The sequence below is a fragment of the Urocitellus parryii genome, chromosome 2 (genome assembly GCF_045843805.1).
Source record: "Urocitellus parryii isolate mUroPar1 chromosome 2, mUroPar1.hap1, whole genome shotgun sequence".
Classification (NCBI taxonomy): Eukaryota; Metazoa; Chordata; class Mammalia; order Rodentia; family Sciuridae; genus Urocitellus; species Urocitellus parryii.
In genome coordinates this window covers 182,378,013-182,398,300 of record NC_135532.1, presented here as the reverse complement: position 1 = coordinate 182,398,300, position 20,288 = coordinate 182,378,013, and the positions used below count along the sequence as shown (strand labels likewise).

Below are 20,288 nucleotides of genomic sequence, written 5' to 3'. Positions count from 1 at the left end.
CCTCCTCTGCCCGATAAAATTCCCTCAAAGTCACAATATTTTCCCACTTTACGGCATATTTTGAAGTTCTTACAGGATAACCGTCTTGGTTATGAATGTTCCGCTTCGAGGCTCGAGTGGACAGAAGGCAGCCCTCCCTCCAGGGCCTCTGCATGATGGTACGGCCTGCTCCGCCGCTGTCACGTGGGCGCCTCCTGTGTGACGTCGGCGTCTTCGCTGTAGCAAAGCTCGGCCTCTGGAATTCTGAGAACTAATTTGCTATTCGGTGACATAAGAGGGGGAGTGCGCTTTGCTTTCCCGGGGTCTGGGCTAATTCTTCCTCTCTTACCATAAACTCAGCTCCTCGAGCTAAATGCATAAAAGGGAGCGAGAGATTTGAACCACTAGAACAAGTATGTTATATATAGTAGGTTTAGAGAGACGAGTAAGAGGAAAAAAACAATAAACACCACAGCTCTCTCCAGCTAATATATTAGGCACCACGAGAAAAATATTTGCCAAGCAGTGTTCGGTGGGTTCATTTGCTTTATTTTTAATTTGGGACTGGGGTGGAGGGTGTTTTTGAGCTTTTTCTTTTTGGTGTGATGGCTTGGGATTTCTGGTTGTTGTATTTTGATGATTTTCAGATTTTTGCCTCTGATTTTTGCCTTTTGCAAGTTTGTGGTGTTACGTAAAGCTTAGGATCCGTCATCGGTTGATTCTTGTTTTGTGTGCGTTCTTTCTCTCCCTATCTAATCGCTCAAGCATTTAAAAGAAGATGTATTATTTCAATACTGATACTATTGAAAGACGCTTACATTTTTAATCATATGTGACAATCCCAACCCCCATTTTCCCCTCTTTAGTGCAATTTCCTTTTCCCCTTGGACTTTTACTGAAGAGAGGCTGTCCTGCACTGGAGAGAAATGCTCCAAGAATTTGTTTTGTTTTGGTTTGTTTCTTTCCAGGATAGCAAGTGGTGGGTTTACTCTGTTATTGTTGACTCTTAGGGAATTTCTTGTTGCAAGAAACGTGTGTATTTGGATATATGTACGTGTGTGTTCTGCAGAATTCTGTGAGCCAAATACATGTTTGTGTTTTGATTTTCCTTTTTGGGTTAATTCTTTCATTTCTTTCTTTTTTTCTTTCTTCCTTCCTTCCACCCCCACCCCCCACCCCGGGCTTGTTTCAAGGTCGTTGTGAAAAGTCTCTTCAGTCAGTGTTGAAGGGATCAGCCGGAGGGAATTCTAAAGGCCTGCCGTGCCAGTATCACAGATACTGCGTGTATTTAGAACAGACTGTGCTACAACTACAACGCACCGCACGGAGCACAGTCCTCTCAGCTCTGGAGTTGAGAGGAGGAAATAATTCTTTCTCTTTTTCATTTTTCCTTTCTTTTTAAAGGCAAATGCAGTGCAGAATTATTTCACTGTGGGCCCTGGTTTGTTTGTTCAGAGCTGCCAGTTTCCCTATTTAAATGTTGGTTGGGGTTTTTTCCCCTCCTACTCATCCCTCAATGAGGGAGACTCTTGTTTCTTTTATGTCTCTCTCTTAAAAGAAGGGTGTGAGGGGAAAATAATATTTCAGATTCCTCAAGAATTAACCCAAAATGTTTGGACCAGAAGCAGCTTTCAAAGGTCAGACTGTTCTGAGCTTTGGCTATGAGAGTCCTTCAAGCGACTCATTAAATCACAGATGAGTTCTTAAATGTTCCACAAAATTTCTTCACATATGAATTTCTAATAAAGATTTTTCTCTAAACAATATAACTAGTGCAACCCCAAATTTGGATCTATAATGGAGAAGGGAGCGGAGCTTTAAAAGATCGCTGGTTGTTTCCTCGGATATTTGGGATTTCTTTCACTGACAGTCACATAAGAAGTTTCAGATATGGCTGAGAATGCACCCCCCCCCCCCAAAACCCCTTCCAAAGGCTGTGTCACAGGTTTTACAACCAGGGGTAGTCCAAAGAGGCTGATTACTTTCCACAAGGGCTGGAGCTTAGGAAATATGTGTGTCTGTCCCTGTGAAATCTGAATATTTTAATACTTATTGACAGATGGATTACCGCAGCCTCTGCAGAAAAGCCTGTGTTGTGAAGGATTTTTGAAAAATATACATAGACCTAATCCTGTCACTGTTGTTGAAATGAACATTTTACCCCCAAAGACACATGACTTTGTCAAGTGCGGATTCATGCTGCCAGAAGACAGAATGTCTGTTTTTTTCTTTTCTTTTCTTTTTTATGAGTCCCCTTCTTTCTTGTTTTAGAGAGTTTTAAATGGATCCCACTGATTTCAAAATGATACCCCAATTTTGCTGAAACTATTTTCTTTGTGTATTTATATATCTGATTTCTATTTTTTATAAGCTGTAAACACTTTCGGGTTTCTCAGATGCAAAGTATATATGGCTTAGAATGTGAAGTATATGGCTCTTCTGTATTAACTGGCCCTATAACAGTATTACTTTTGTGATGGGAGGGGGGTCACTTTTCTTGTCAAAATTGTGTCTGCCTCATGCACTGTCCTATGCCCCAATCTTAAACACACAACTTGTCCCTCCTGTGTTTCCTTTGCCACTCCACTCTTAGCCCCATGGGGGCGCTGCAGAGCAAAGGGAAATCTGTTCCCTCAGGCAGTGGAACCAACCAGAGTGGGGGCTGGGAAGGAATTCACCCTTCTCCTACCTTGGCCCTCTTCAATTTTTTGCAGGAAGCCTGAGGAGGGAGAACCCACCAAGCCTGATTTATAGATAATTAACCCCATCACCAGGGACCTCAAACCTCCTCAGCACATTATTTCTGGAACCAAGTGCCAGAGTCCCACATTTTTTCTTTCTTTCTTTCTTTCTTTTTTTTTTTTTTTTTCCCCAAATCAATGTGTTTACATTGAAAGAAATTGACTAGAACAGAAAGAGACCCATTGAAGAGAGAAAGCCTGAGTGAGCGCATTGGAAAAAGTGAGAGAAAGGATTATTGAAAATATTCTAAAGATAGACACTTACTTTTAGGTGAATCTGTTTCTCTCAAATGAATGGTGAGGATAATTGTGCACTCACTTCACAATCTCTTCAATTCCTAGGAAAGTAACTTTATCAAATGTTATGCCAATTTAATGTCATCTTGAATGTTCTTCCTTCTCTCTTTCTTGATCTCTCCCTCATGGGTCCCAGTTGGCATCACTTCATGGGCCTCCCTCACCCTAGCAGTGCTATGTTATAGTAGTAAAGAAATGACTGACTTGAATATTTTCAAATTCTATTTAATCATGCTTAAGAAGCCTTAAAGAGTGATTGGGGTCTCATGAATGTTCCTATAGATTTGGGGACACTATATATCAACTAATACCATGATTAAATGGTTAATGGTTATTAATACTCAGAAAATAGGACTAGACCAGCTTCCTTGCCCCATAGACTAAGCATAGGAATAGGTCCCTGATCACAGCTGCTGTGTAAATATAAGCTTTATTACAGAATAAAATAGCCTGGTCCTAATATTACATCTATTTAAGGAAAGGAACATATTTCACATCCAGTTCCCCTCACAAAACCTCCCTCGCAATTCAATCATAGCTGAAAAAGAACCCGGCCTTGAAATAAACTGTCCTGTCCTCTTTCTAAGGGGGCTTAAAATGGGAAGTGGGTTTCACCTGTCAGGAACTTCTGAAACCCTGGTAGGTCTCTAAGGATTATAGATTTTTGAACTGGAAGGAACTTCCTGATCAATCACTCCTCCAGGCTTCCTTCTTTGCAGAGGGTAGGCTGGCTCCTCACAAGAGGTGCCTGTGATTCTGGCAACAACTGAAAATGGGTCTGTGTGGTTTGATGGTCCTGAGTCATTTTAGAAATTCAGGTTGACCTGACGACCTAGGTTTGAAGGTGGGTATCTGGTCTTTTGGCAGAATTGAGGAAAGCAAGTCTACATTGGGTCCTGTGAAAACTGGAAACTGGTTCTCAGAACCAACTCCAGGTAATGATAAGCATGGGAGTCTGGATGGTCATCTGGGTTTGTTTATGTGTGTAGCCTACAGTGCAGTACTTAAAGGGTATCGGAAATTTTATCTGACTTGTTAACTTTCACCTGTTTATTTCGAATCCTTCATTTAAAATTTTTGTAAACAAGCTCCATAGAGTATCCTTGGACAAAGAAAGGAGTTTCTTGGTGTTTTAAAGAAATACAGAGGCCTAAGGTTATATAGCTCAATGGTAGAACTCTTGTGTAGCATGCTCAAGGACCTGGGTTCCATTACCAGCACCACCAAAAAAAATAAATAAAAATGAAAAATAAATTGAGCAGAAAGTTTTGAGACATAAACAAACAAACAACAATAACAAAGTAGAGGATGATTTCCAGCCAGTACCTTCTGAAAAGGAAGCGTCAACATTTAGTTTTGCCCCACTTGCTGCTGCCAGTGCTTTGGGGCTTTTTATTATTCTATTTTCCCCCCTTTAGCAAACCTTTTCAGCCCGGCTCAGAGCTTTCCCCCAAACACTGATTTTTCCACACTTTTTCTCACGTATTTAAAATGGAAATAAATATCTGGAGCTTAAAATAAAGAAGTGATGGAGGTAGGGGCACATGATCATTTGTTTATTGCATTCGATCACTGTTTTGAATAACAGGGTTTTCACTTCCTATGAAACCTTAGCGTGAGGGAATGCAGCAGCTGGACTCAGAGGGATGAGGAGAGGCAGGCACTTGAGTGTTTGTAAACTCTGGGCGGCCCGCCCTACCCGGCTGCTGTACTTAGCTGTCTCTACTACCTAAGGCTAGAAGTGGAAAAACTTGATTTGCGTGTTGTGCCTGCAATTTTTTTTTTCCTCTCTCTCTCCCTCTCTCTCTCTGCCCCACACCGCCCTCTGTACACCTGACCACGCACAAGCCTATCTGCAGCGGCTCCATGGCAGGGAAAGCTGGGAAGTGGAAGAATGTTCGGAGGGAGGGCGGGCTCGGTACTTTTCCATTCACATCTCCACAGTGGCTTTTCTTGTTTATTTCAACCTCCACCCGCAGGAACCTTTCAGCTGCCTGAAATTCGAGTCATTAAACTGTTCCCTTAGGTCAGACTATACAGGGCTCGGTGCATGTTTCCAACATGTCAGTGTATATGTAACCTGTGTACACACACACACACACACACACACACACAAACCTAACTCTGCGGGTGCACAGAGGGAGAAGGAAAAAACTGGACTTATTGCCAGAAAAACCTTGGTATCTAATTACAGCTCTGCCTAGAATTTTATATGGGACATTGAGCAAAGCCACTACTGAAGACTCAGTTTCCTCAGGTGTGTGAAGGAATAACCCAGATGATTTGTAGGGTGCCGGGTCTGCGCAGAGTTCCTAACCTTTACATCTACACAGACTTTTACGTAACTTTAGGATGGGGGTGAGAAGGAGCTGTGTGTACATGTGTACAGGGGGTGGAGCAAAGGATTAAAATGTAAACTTGTAAGTAAAGAAGGCAGTCCAGAAACCTCACCTCTATCAATTTTTAACCAATTGTAGACCAAAGTCTGGGATTATGCTGAATGAGTCCAAAAGCCGATTGAAGATTTAAAATGTTAAGAGTTGGAGGAGGTAGGTACTAAGACCTTGGACCTTTGATCTCCAGCATTGGTAATCAGAAGTGACAGTTCTCAAGTGCCTTTTCTGCCCTATAGTTTTTGTTGTTTTTTTTTTTCCCCTTCCTTTTGTTTTTGGAAACTGTCCCAGTCAGTGATAGAAGGAGATGACACTTGTAAAGGGGATAGTCTTTAAGCCACTGGGTTCCATGTGAGTGTTGAAAATATTTCATAGCATTAGAAGGAGGGGCAGAAGGAAGAAGAGGGGAAAGAAGGATCTAGGAGAGATTCCTGGTAAGAAGCTAAGAGGTGGTTCAGCCATCTTTGCATTAAAAGTAATTATTAGAAGTCAGAGAAAACAACATATGAAGAGTTTGCCCTTTAAACAAAGAGAGAGGAGGAGACTCCACCTACCAGACCAAACTTGAAAGCAATAAAAGAACACTTTCTATCAATATTTCCTATACATTTTCATTCAACATTCTTCAAAAGAAAGGTCTAAAGTTTCTCAGGCATAATTATCCAGCATTTAACAGACCCACAGCATCCTCAGGAAATAATAAAGTAGCTCCTATTTATCAGTAACGACCCTCTACCATCTCTCCTCCCTTATCATATTTAAATTCTCTAGTATATTGGAACTAAGCCCAGTCAGGGTTGAAACCTATTTCTTTCCTTCATTGTGAAACTGTTGGGAGTTATGCAAGAACTAGAAGAGTCTTTAGTATTATCCAACCCACTGCAACTGATTTTATATAATTGGAAATTGAGGCCCAGACAGAATTTCCCACATACCCTGTCACCAACAGAGCTAGATCCAGAACTTTAAATGCTTGGGTTCTAAATCCTCTCTGCTTTTCCCATGGTTTACTAGTGGGCAGTCTTCAAAAGAGCTATTTGCTGTGGACTCACATTTATAGAAGGCCTCAAATTAAGAGTTTTGACAATATCTTCACTGGGTTTATACAGCAATGTTAGTGGCACATGATTGAAAGAAGACCATCATACTCAAGTTTTATGTGAATTCCAGTGCAAGACCATAGGGTCCTAGGTTAGTGTGATATAATATGGTTGATAAATATATAATTGTCCTATGAATAACCTCACTATAAAGGTAAGATTTAAAGTATATTTGGCCTAGAAACAATGACAAGCAGAAAGTGGGCCTAGAGCTCGGATCTTGGCTTCTAATGTCATTCTCTAGTGACAACAATCAGGGCTCCTTAGAGAGATGACTGAGTCTAGGACTGGGGCAGGAGGCGTACACAATGAGAATGGAATATCTTGTAGCACCAAGAAGTAAGGAATTGCTTAAAACAAAATGTTTATAGGAGACATTTCAAGGACACACAGGAACTTGAACAACTTTCAATAGCTAAAGCTGGAATAATTTGAGAAAACAAAAATACGTTGGCTTATAACCCAAACTAGTGAAACAAACAAACAAACAAAGAAAAAACAAACAACCCCCCCCACGAATCTGTATTAATATAAATAAATCATTGAATAAATTAATAAATGAGAGAGAAGAAACAAGTATTCCATGCAGAAGAATTCCAAGTAATTTATGTAGATAATTTGCCATCAAAAAGGGGAAGCATAAATCCCTACTCCTTTTTTTTTTTTTTTTTTTTTGGTGGTGGTACTGGGGATTGAACCCAGGAGCTTTCTACTTCTGAACTATATCCCCCAGCAACTGCCCCCACTTTTTAAGTTTTTTTTTAATTTTCAAACAGCGTCTTATCATGTTGCCCAGGTGGCCTCAAACTTGTGATCCTCCTGCTTCAGCATTCTGAGTCACTGGGATTATAGGCATGTGCCCCCCAAAAATCTACACTCCAAGTGTGGGCCGCATCTAATACCTTCTTTCCAAAAAATACAGTATGGAAAGATAATGAGGAGAGAATAACTTAATAGGGAGAATTCTGACAAATCCCATCTCAGCCAGGCAATCAAGGTCAACATCAACAATAATAATTTTATATACCCTCTATGTGATATAATGTAGTTGTCTTACCATAATCCTTATTTAATCGTAAGAAAAAACATCAGACAAATCTAGTAAAGGGAGACCCTACAATACTCTTGACCAGCAATTCTCAAAACCATCAAAGTCTTCAGAAGCAAAGTCTGAGGAACTGTCACAGTCTAGAATAACCTAAGGAGACATGACAACTTCATGTAATGTAGTATCCTGGATGGGATCACGGAATAGGAACAGACATAAAGTCAACCTAAATAGAACTGAATCAGTGATGAACTTAATTAATGATAATGTATCAATGTTATTTCATTAATACAAATGCACTATACTAATTTAAGATGGTAATAATACAAGAAATGGGTACAGGGTTATTTTTCTGTACCATCTTCTCAATTCTTCTGTTAATCTAAAACTGTTCTTAAAAATAAAGTCTGTTAGCTGGAAAAATATATACCTACATTTTTGGGGATTTTTCTTTTCATTTCTTCTTCTTCTTCTTTTTTATTTTTAATGCCAGAAAACTCTAAAAAGTGACCTAGGCTTTTTTTTTTCTCTCTCTCTCTCTCTTTTTTTGTAAGGGAGAACCAGGGATTGAACCCACAGCTGCTTTATCTCTGAGCTACAAATCTCAACCCTTTTTCCTGTATTATTAGAGAGTGTCTCACTGAGTTGCTTAGGGTCTTGCTAAATTTCTGAGGCTGGCTTTGAACTTGTGATCCTCCTACCTCAGCCTCCTGAGCCACTGGGATTACAGGTATGCACCACCACATCTAGCTTGACCTAGCCCCCTCTTAAAATTTGAATAGTCCTGCTTCCCACTCAATCATTTTCATAGAATAGAGTCAGGGAAATGGGAGACCTTGCTTGAATATTATTTTTGTTTTGTTAAATTGGAAGCACTTTATTTAGTTTCTGAATGCCACCATCTGGATAACACTAGGGAGGCACCAAAGGCCAAATGTCATTATGTCACATATTCAACCTTTCTCTGTGTTAAGCCTTCATGGAAACAAGGATCTCTTTGCCACAGGTACAGAGAGACATATAGAACTAGAGGATTCTTTGTTGAGGTTGTAGGAGTCCCCAAACTTTTCCCAGAGTGTCTGCTATTTCACTACATAACTCTAGTAGAATTGTGGATTTCATCAGACTTGTAACTCTGGATGTTTACAGAAGAAACATGGATCAGACCCCAAAACTCTATGAAGATATGCATCTGATCTCATAGACTAAATTCTGAAAGCCTCTATCCTCATCATTCACTTCATCAGTTCTACAGTTGACAAAGGTCCAGGAAGGAATTGATTTGCAAAGACCACTTGGCAAATTAATGGTAGAGTTGATTCCCATCAAGTCCACCCTGAATCATTTATTTTGCTGCAGCATCTGAGGACTGCTATTATATTGATAGACATTATGATTTCAAAAGTGCTTCATTAATTTCTAACCAATTGTCAGTTAACGATTGCTTCTAGTTCTAATGCTACACTTGAGTTTTAAATGTTTCTTTGTTTCTTCCCTTCAGCTTTCCCCACCTCTACCAGCATCTTTGCCAAAGTATTTATGAGATTTTTGAACCAATACTTATATTCACAATGGAAGGCGACATTTAAATAACTATTGGTGAAATTATTCCTCCTGTATCAATTAAGATGACTTTTTCAGAGTACTGTTTGATTATATGTACAAAGAATCATAAGATGGTTGCTGGGTCATGCCTTTTGACCCAGTAATTCCATTTCTAGAAATCTGTCCTCAAGGCATAATTCAACATGCAAGGGGGAAAAAATAACTTTGGATAAATAGATGCATCCTAGCATTTTATCTAATAGTAAAAATTCTAAGAGCCTACATGTGCCATCATTAGTAGGTTGGGAGAAAGGGTGTTGGCTAAAGAATGCTTAAATAAATTACAATATAACTAATTCTGAAAATTAAAGCTGAAAAATACATATGGTAACATGAAAGTGAAAAGAAGTAGGATGTGTGTGGGTGTATGTACTTATATACACACATATATATACATCTATACCTGTTATAGGTGTATATATGTGTGTGCATAGTATATTCACAACTATATTTAAAAATATTTTTCATAGAAAATTGACTAGATATAAATGAGTGCATAATTAACAAAAACAATTACAGTAACTATCTTGGGATAGTAGAATTTATTGGGTGCTTTTTTTTCTACTTTAATCTTTTTTGTATCTTCCAAAATGTTTTTCATCTGTCTCATAAGCACACACTCAGAATCTGAAAAACCCTAAGGGATTGCTTTCAAGCACGTACGATTAGGCCCTTAATTCAGAATTTCGAATATTTGACTTAAAGTTGGAACCACCCACATCTGTAGGGCCCACAGTAAAAGTGAGAGCTGCCCACACTCTCATGGAGAGCATCTTTCACTCTGGGAGCCACTTGTCTCCAGAGCAACAAAATAGACCCTTTCTGTGCATTGACCGTAATGAGATGGAGGAGAATCTGCAGGTCTTTGATCTGTCTCCCGCCCACTTGGTGGTGGTGTGATTATCTTGTTTGTTGGTGTTTCATGGCATTTGCAAATGTCAGAGGGTTTCCTGGTTACTATGCTGTCTCTAGGAGGCCACCCAAGAGCCTTCCTAGTAGACAGAACTTCTTTGGGATCCTCCTGGGGTAACAGGTGACTTATTATTCTTTTTTAAGTTTATTTTATAACATGTTTGGCTAGTGAATGCTGAGGGAAAAGGTTTAAAATAAACTCAGAGTTTTATCATCAGACAGTCACAAAGCCGTTAAGAACTTTGTGGGGAGTATACCATTATTTGGGTCACTGGTTCTCAAATAAGGGCATGGAGCTAGACATCAGAATGTAGAAGGGTGAGGGCAGGGATCGGGATGCTAGTAAACCTGTCCTTAAAACACTGATGTGATTCTTCATTCTTGGCTCATTCTATGCACTCATGCATTTCTCACTCAATCATATACTTTATTAACTGTCTCTTTTAGGAAGACACTGTGCTAGACACTAGGGAAACAAACAGGAATAAAACATGGGACTCTGACCCCAGGGGGCACACCAGGGACTAAGAAAATAGAAATCCAGAAAGATTCTGAAGCTTGCTTTAGGTTATGTAACAGATAGTGCCTGAGCCAGAATTATTCCCCAAATGTCCTGATTCTGAACCCAGTAAAACCCCAAGGCTTCTTCTCAGAGGCTTGTCCCTGACCCTACACCCACATCAGTGTGAGGCACTGAATCTCTGCTAGGGCAGGTTCAGCCTCTTTGAGTGTTTGATTAGAGCAGAGTATAACCCCGCCACCTCAATGTGCCATGCAGGAAAGCCAATGCCCTATGGTAGACTAGTGCACACACAAGCTCAGCTTTCTGTACCCTCAGTACCATGCAGACTCAGCTTTCAGGCCAGAGCTTCATAGCTAAGATCATCCATTCTTCAAGTGAAACTAGAACCCTGTCTTGGACTCCAAGTCTAGGTTCCTGCTTAACTCCTGTCAATCCTCTTCTTGGAGAGCCTGGATCCTGAGTTTTATATCCTCTTGCATTCAATTCCTGTCGGGTTCTACCATGATCAGATAGATTACCCTAAAATCACATACAGCCTCAAGCAACAGCCACAACCTAGACTCTAGACCCTAGCAGAAACTAGGCACCTCGTAGATTCCCACTCAACCAAAACCAAGTTCACCACAGTCTATGGGCATCTCAGATCTCTGGGTCATGAACTCATAGGTAAAGTCTCAGGTGCCAGTCTTGCATCCAGACTGCTCTCCATAGCACCCTAGTCATCAAGGCCCAAACTGCCTCAAGATAGATTGGGCTCTTTTGCCAGGAGTTGTAACTATTTTCAGTGGCCAGGAAAGGACATTGGATATTGTGTTAGTCAGCTTTCTATTCCTATAACAAACACCAGAGATAATTAACATATAAAAACAAAAGGCTGATTTTGGCTCACAGTTTTAGAGTTTTCAGTCCTTGATGAATTGGCTCAGTTGATTTGGGACTGTGGTAAGGCAGCACATCAAGTAAGAAGCATGTGGTAGAGCAAGAATACCATTCATTTTATGTCTGGGAAGCCAAAAACAAGAAGAAGAGGAAGGGACTGGGGTCCTCTGTCTCCTCTAACTTCTCTCTAACTTCTTTCCAGTCTCATGTACCACAATTTTCTACACCAGACCCCTGGTCATTCCCCAGGGACTCATGCACTTTCCTCCATTCTCACCCATGCCTTGGCCTCTGCCTTTCCCTGATAAGCCATAATAAGCTCGAGGACAGGGGTAGTCACTTTTGTTTTCTTAGAACTGTGTCCATCAAATGATGCTTACTTAGAAAATTTTGACTAAATTGAAGTAGGTAGAACTGAAAGAGAATTCTATGTGAAATCTGAGGATCTGGGTTCCAGTTAAAGCTCCAGAGCTGACTAAGTTCTGTGGGTCTCAGTTTCTTGTTCTCTAAAATGGTAATTTCTGTTAAGGGTACTCACAGGATTCTCATGAAAATATCAAGTACAATGGAGAAGAAAGTGCTTTGAAAATGATAATGCACAGTTCAAAGTGGTTGTTGAATGATTGAAGGGATCATCAAATGAGTGAACTATCACAGTTATGTAAAGTCATCAGGTTATTCAATAACAAATTCTGAGGCTCAGATTATATCTGGGAACAATGTATTTGAAGTACCCTGACTTGATTTTGTAACTATCCTTAAATGTGAGTATTTCACTTCCCCAAATATTTTAACCCCTTAAGCACTAGAAGACATAGGTTGCTGCTAAGGATTCATAGTGATCCAAAAAGAACAAAAGAGATCACCAGAAAGTCTTTTTGTTCTTGAAATGCAGAATTGGAAATGAACCATTTTCCAGTAGTGGGAACTGAAATCCAGTGTTAGATCCTCCTTTTTGGTACCTTCTTCCTCTTTCTTCCTCCTCTTTCTACCTTAGCTCCTCCCAGCCCTCTCCTGCACCCCAGTGGAAAAAGAATTAGTTGTTTTGTGCTAACTTTCGACTTAGAAAAAGGTACAAGCAAAATACAAATTTATCAGAACTATTTTCTTGGATGAACATGATGGCTACTTAAAAATTTTAAAGACATTTGTTAGGGGTTAAAAAGATAAATATCTCAAAAGCCCATCTCATATTTTCTATAGTTGATAACAATAGCTAACAAATGGAACAGAAAATCCAGTGGACTCAAGAGAAATAAGTCACAACAATCTCCAAAGGGGCTGTGTTGGTAGTGTTCAGGGGCATGAGAACTCTTAGAATTCGTTGCACCAAGGTTTTGCCAGCACCAAGCCCATGCTCAATAGCTCATTTATTTTTGGATCCCTAGAGGTGGGAGGGAGAAAATTACTGGTGTATATTGCTTCAAAACTGCAATCTTGAAGACACTTCAAAGTGAGTGAGCTGGGATAAACCCAAGAATCCTGGACAATGCCTACCCTGAGCAAAGACAGCCACCTCCCTTTATGATTTTTTTTTCTTTCCCCTCATTATGTTCCAAACACCTCTCACCCAACCATACCTGTGGAAGCCACATTCCTGCACAAAGCTAAATTTATCGGGGAGGGCGGGAGCAAAACACAAGAAATATTCTATCGAGATACTTCCCTTCTCGATTCTGAAAACCAGGGGTGTTCACTAATAGAATAGTGGAGTGCTGTTAAGATTCTAAGGGCTTAGAACTGGAAAAGGTGGAGAAACAGGACCCATTCAGCTATATTGCCTTATTTTATCACCCATTTGGTTGTGCTTTTTCAGCCTGAAATAAGCATATGCTCGTATTCTCAGGCCTTACTAATAGGCAGCCACAAAACATATAAACTTAACTACCAATTACAAATTGAGCACTTGCTGTGTGCTAACTCAGGGCTAGATTTTGCATTACAAAGAATGATACAGAGCCATTCCTAAAGGTGCCTGCTGCCTAGATCAGCAGAGAAGCATTACACAAGTAAATCATCAGATGTATTTTCTATCATAAAGTATGAGAACTTAGATACGGGCAATAAAAAAGCTGCTATGAAACTTGGGAAGAACATAATTGACCAGGAGAAAGAAACTTTCTGCTGAGATTTAAAGAGGAAGATGGGTTATCCAGGCCAAGAATGAGGGGACAAATGTACCATGCAGGGGCAACCAAAGTCAAAACATTTAAGTGAGTCAAACTGGAATGTTCAGAGACTGGAAAGAGGCCAACATGGTGGAACATGAAGTTACAGGAGAATCAGGAGCTAGATCACAAGTCTTCATAGACCATGGCCAGGAGTGTATACTTTATTCTGAGTGCATCAAGAAAACATTTAATGTTTTTTGGGCAAGTGGTGACAGGATGGAATTTATTTTTTAAAGAAACCATCCTACCTATTGTGTGGAAGAACGGGGCAACGGAAGATGCTTTACGAGGCTATTGTATGAGCTCTGGTGAGAGATGAAGAAGTCCCTTGGACTAGGGAAATGGTGAAATAGGCACTGACATGTAGAAAGGTTTGAGATATCCTTTGAATTTAAAGCCAACAGGCTTTAACAATAGATCAGATTGAGAAGGAGTGGTAGAGAAGGAGAGTGAGGTTTCAAGAATGAATTCCAGGGCTGGGGTTGTGGCTCGGTGGTAAAGTGCTCACCTAGCATGCACAAGGCACTGGGTTCGGTCCTCAGAACCACATAAATGTAAAATAAAGATATTGGGTCCACCTAAAACTTAAGAATAAATATTTTTTTTTTTTTTTAAAAAAAGAATGAATTCCAAGCTCCTTGGTTGGAGAGCTGGATGGATGTATTTCCATTTACCGAGTTAGAAACAGGGCAAAAGACAACCTCTGGAGAGGGACAGCCGATCACACATCAGTTTCAACATGGTATGTTTGAGATATCTCAGGGGAAGATGGCAATATAGACAATAGGAAATTCAAGACCTGAATTCAAAAAAAAAAAAAAAAGAGAGAGATGTCAGTTTGGAGATAAAAATTGGGGATTCATCAAATAGAGACCGTATTTGCATACAGGAGAAAGAATTGATTTTTGTATCAGACCAGAATTTTAAAAAAAAAATAGCAAAGGTGTAATTGTCTTTAGAAATACCCAACTTCAAACTCATTTCTCAATTTATAGCCAAACTGGAAACTGAAGAAGTGAAATCACTGTAGGAAACGGGACTGAGAGGACATCCTCTTCTCCTGGGTCAGAGGTTTTTTTCATTTCACAGCATATTTTCCACATTTGACACCAACACAGTTGGCTGATACAGCCCCCTGTATCAGATATCATTCTACAGATGTCACTCATGGTTTCACACCACCCCCACATTTTATAATCTGCTTTGTATGAACCACCACACTCTCATAACTAACTTGTTCCCTGCTTCCTTCAGTCAACTTGGAACTTTCTCCCCTGGTTCCTTATGAATATACCTGGACAATTTAATATCAAGGAGGTCTGAGCTTCTGAAGACACACTTCCGCATAGCTCCCTATGACTCAGCTTAGCACTCAGTTCCTTTATACTTATTTAGCAATTGGACTATCTTTCTCTTGAATGTGAGCACCTGAAGATGGAGAGCTATCTTGTTCTTCTCCTTGATATGTTAATCTAGCCCTGCACCTAAGATTAGTAACCTAACCACTTTATACATCATATCGGTCTTGAATGAGAGGTGACCAATTCTTCCATTTTTCAAATAAACACATTTGCTGAGCACATGCTATATGTCAGGTACACTGCAAAAGGTTGTACTTTTGTTCAGTCCTTAAAATATAGTTATGAATAGAGGGTGTGATTAGCTACTGTCAAAAATGTGCTGGTTTATTCATGATTACACATTTACATACCTTCCATTTAATTCAACACACATTTAATGTGCACTGACCATGTCTACAGAAATAGAAGAGCAAGGCTCTGTCCCTTAGCACTCTAAGGCCGGTGCAGCAGGGAGTCATTCACACACACACACAAGCCACAGCCAGGGCTGTCTCTGAGCCAATATACTTAAGTTGCATTTGAGAATGTGATTTCTTTAGACTGATAGATCTAGGGAAGTTTCTGAAAGATGTGGGACTTAAACATAATAACAAAATAATGTGAAACAAAAAACAATAGCCATCAAAACAACAAGCCTACCTTTGAAATAATGAGAGAAACCCTTTTATATAGTTCTTAGGATGCACTGTTATAAGAACTTTATACTTGTTAATTTATTTAATCATTACAACAATCTTAAACATGGGTGGTGTTGTTATTCCCACTTTATAGACTGGAAACTGAAGAACAGAAAGGTTAAGTAGCTTACCTAAGGTCCAAACAGCTTGAGGCAGAGCTGGGATTTGAATTCTAGCAACCTAATAAAGTCTATGCTTTTAGCCTTTGTGCTCTACAGCCTTGGGAATTAAAGAACTTCTACAAGCAGGGTAAGGAGAGGGAGTTTGGGAAGAAGGCACTTCAGACAAAAAGCAGAGCAGAGACAATGGCATAGAGTTTGGGCATATACCTAATAATGCTTGATTTAAAAAAAAAAAATTTGTGACCAGAATGGAGAAAGCACTGGAATATTTCTCTGTGGAGCAAAGGTGTTTCACTGACTTGGTTTAACTTCCTGCAAATGCCTTTTCCTGCACCATAGTTCTGACAACTAAATGTATTCTTTGCCCACTACTCTGAGTAAAGCCCTGTGCTATCCTCTTCATATGTATTCTACTTCCATCATAGCCCTGAGCCTGAGAGGTAGGTGGTATTACATTTCAAAAGAGGAAATGGTTCAGTTCTGCCTCCAGTTGACTTTTTTTTTTTTTGAGAATTCTAGTGATTCCCTAGGAAGCATATTAGTTTTCAGTTTCATACTTTGCAGACTCTTCGTCCCTAGGAACCCTAGAGACGGAGTATCACTCCTGTATTAACACATGCAGCTTCTCTGAGAATGGAAAATCCCAATTAATATCTTTGCCAAAATCTTCCAGTCACTCCTATATTTGGCCAACCTTTCTTGTGTGTGAAAGTCAACATTTAAATATGAAACCTGGCTTCAGTTTCCAAAAATGTAATTGCATTATTAGGAAGTAGTTGAAACTGGGCTTTGTGAATCGATGTGGGAAGACTAGGCATAAGGATGGCCAGCAGTTCAGGGCAACTGTTTAAATACTGGCTGCAACCTCGGGTCACCCTGGTGGCAGCACCATGTCCAGGTCAAGGAGTACCACACATGTAGGGCACGCTCCTTGGCCCTGTAAGGGACTATAAATCAGGGTCTAAAGAAAGGATTGCCTTTCTCATGGATCCCCTGGCAAGTATGTCAAATATTAAAGAACTGCGGTCAAGTTAAAGGCTGGATAAACAGTCACAGCCAGTCCTACAGCCTCCAGCAGCGAGGGCTAGATTCCCAAGCATGGGCTTTGTTTATGCATGTTCTGTCTGGGAACCAGGTTTGGAAGACTCTGTGTTCAGTCCTGTTGTCTTCCAGATTTGATTAGGGGCTCTTAGGAGAGATCTGACCTCAGCTTGGAATGGCAACCTTGAAGAGACAACAAAAAAGAAAGATAAGATAACTAAAGCTTTTAGTGCAATAGGAGGGAAAATGGATGGAGTGAATATTGAGAAGTTTTCATGGAATTTTCAAGGTCAGGGGTATAATGAAGGACCTTGTTCTTGAATGCTGTTGTCAAGCCTTCCAAAAGAGTCTTCCTTGCATGCTAGTCACCAAACTAGAGGTAGGGGATTATTTCTTCCTATGCTTCTTACCTTGGTTTACTCATTTGTAAAATTTGCAGGTATCCTTTTAAGGATTAAAAATAGTAAAGCACAGGAAATGGCCTATGAACATAAATTTGTAGATAGCACACTTTTTAATCTACTACTCAGCTATGCCAACTTTTTGGTAAAAAAATAAGACTAGACAGTCTCATTTGATGGAAGCTTCGAGATCATCTGGTCCAACACCTGAGTACGGTGGATGAGGAGTCTGTGGAGCAGCAGTGTTACATGCCTTCTCCAAGGTGCTCCCACTGCCCAAGTTGCCCAGGATGTTAGAGCCTTTACAACATAGTCTTTTTTTTTTTTTTCCGACAGGAAACAAATGAGGTAAATATCTGCATTTTATAAGTCAGGAGCCAAAGGTTCCAAAGAGCCTTTAAAAAGGTGAGAGGAGTTCAAATTAAGGTTGATCTAAATCCAAAACCCATGCTCTTGACTCTGCACCATGTCACCAAGTTCTCTGCCTCCTTGCAAAAACTTTTTCTTAGGATTTCCAAAAAGCACTTACTGAAAACAAAAGAGAGGGAATTTTGTTGTTGTTGTTGTTATTTTTTTTTTTTAAGTCTGTCTATGAATCACTATGTAACACGGCACAATTTTGTAATCTAAAATGGCCAACTGTACCCGATGACCCAGTCCTCTTTCACCCCTAATGCTGCAATGGGTGAGTCACACCAAAGGAAAAATTGTCCTCCTTTGCCTCCAAATCCAAGTGGTTTTAAAGAGAAAATTCACTTATTTAAAATTATCTTACATGTTTCTTATATGTGGGTTTCTGAGGCCCTGCAAGGACACATGCCTCCCACTTCCTTCTCCTAACACCCAGTAGGTGTTCTGTAAATTTTCTGGTGTATAAATTTTTAAAGTTGGTACTCTGTCAGTATCCTATACACAGTTACTGGTCATTTGGGGGTTATTTCTCTGATAAGTGGGCTCAGTTTATTCAACCTTATGAGCATCCAGCCAAATGAACTTAAACATTTGCCAAACCATACCATTACCATGCATGTTTGCATGTTAGCAGTATACATATAGATATATGCATATATTTAAGAACATTTATTAAGCCTTATTGTGTGACAGGCACCTGGTGAATGGCTGTAAAATATGATCAGCAAGTTAAAATATAGACTTGGATTGCTAATTATAAAAAAAAAAACTTAGCATTTTTTTAATATCACTGCTTTAAGAAAAAACATTTTCTCAATTGTTATCATGCATGATGAGAGAAAAATATTCCTAGTGCAGTAGTCTATATTCATAGGTATGGATTTACTCTGACCTTCCTTTTTACTTTTAGAATTATACCTAATAGCTTAGTTATCTGCCTGTGTCCCCACTTTAGATCTGTGAATTATTCATTCGCCCAAATTCATGGCACTAAGGTAGCACTGTTGCTGCTTAATTGTTTGCACCAAAGTCTCTGAAAAGGCAGTTTATGGAAAGATGTTGAGATGAAGATAGTTCTCTGACACCAGATACCTATGTGTCCTCTCTCAAGTTACCTCTCTCAGCCTGGGTCTTCTTGTCTTTAAAGAAAGAAAAACAACTATCTAACTTGCAAATATGAACAAAAGGAAAAGAAATAATCTCCAGAACCTGGTAAACAAGGAATAAACCTGGTAAATCTTTTGACCCTAGCCATGTCCTCAGTAAGATATGACTTCCAGTCCCTCTTCCTGTGTCACTCCCATACTCAGACACCCCATGAAGGGTTTTTTAATTAGTCACTGATGTGGAACCCTTCACTCCCTTCCCTTAGCATTGAGGTAGATATATGAGTCTGGATAATTATTTCATCCATATGCTCCTGCAATTTACTAATCTGCACTACAATCATCCCACTCTTAGAAAGTGAAGCACTTTCCATTTGTTACCTCACTTGATTCTTACAGCAGCCCCAGGAGAATCACAAGCCAGTGTTGTTATCCTTCCTTGACAGATAAGCAAGTGAGGGTTAGAGAGGTTAAGTGGCTTATCCGGGTCACAATTCCCCATTCAGGTGTATGAATCTGAGTTCCAGCCCTTAGCTTCTTGTTCTATCAACAGCTTTGGGATTTTTGTCACATACTGGATGACAGACACTTCTATTCTGGTCAAAATAAAATTAGGAAGGTAAATGCTGATGGAGAACAGGTCAGTGCATCTAGCACTACCATCTCCACTGGGCCCCACCTTGGCCTCTGGGTCAGTGACCCTTTCTCCTGAGCATTCCTGTTTTAGCCTCTCAGTTTGTCCAGATCCTCTCTGAAGCTCAGAGCATATCTCAAATCCAGGCTTCTCTATGAGGCCTCTGGCCAACCACTTGACCCATTTCTGCAGTTAATATTTACTAAATGACTGATATTGTTCTCCATTGCTCTTGTGGAGTTTCCCCAAAGAAAAGAGAAATAGTAATAAATAATAAATAAATAAACAAATAGTAATAAACTCCATATACATGATATTCTTGATGGTAATAAATGCTGAAAAAGGAAAAAAAACACAAGAAAGAAGGATAAGGTATATGTGAGGGAAAAGAAGGAATTCGATATAGAATGGTTAAGAAAGTGCTCACTGAGCAGATGACATTTGATTTAAGACAGAAAAGAGGTGGAGAAGAGAACTATTTGGACATCTGTGGTAAGAGCATCAGGCAGAAGGAACTGCAAGTGCCCAGGCCCGGAGCCAGAGCATGCCTGGCATGTTTGAGGAGGAGGAAGGAGGCTGCCATGGCTGGACCAGTGAGGAGAGCAGAGTAGGGGAAGTGAGGTCAGAGAGGACCTCATTATATATACTCTATAGGGCACAGGAAGAACTTTCTATTATTTTGCCACTGAGGGTTGGTCCAGTATCTAAATTTTGTTTTAGCAGAATCCTTTTGGCTGTTGCACTGAGATGAGCAAGGTAGAAACACAGAGACCATCGAGGAAGCTATTATAATAATCCTGGAAAGAGATGATGGTGACTTGGGTTAGGAAATAATGAGGGCTGCTCAACTTCTGTATAGATTTACAAGGAGGAAGCTAAAATTATTA

General features: G+C 39.9%; 1 long non-coding RNA gene across 3 annotated transcripts in view; it reads left to right on the top strand.

Annotated features, from left to right (window-relative positions):
• Nucleotides 1-82: 82 nt before the first annotated feature.
• Nucleotides 83-20,288, top strand: part of LOC144253323 (uncharacterized) — a 220,326-nt gene continuing 200,120 nt past the window's right edge. For 2 of the 3 annotated variants that reach the window (XR_013343275.1, XR_013343277.1), the window contains exon 1: nucleotides 83-511. This is a non-coding gene — a long non-coding RNA (uncharacterized LOC144253323). The remainder of the gene's footprint in view (nucleotides 512-20,288) is intronic. The other variant, XR_013343276.1, reaches the window with a different exon arrangement.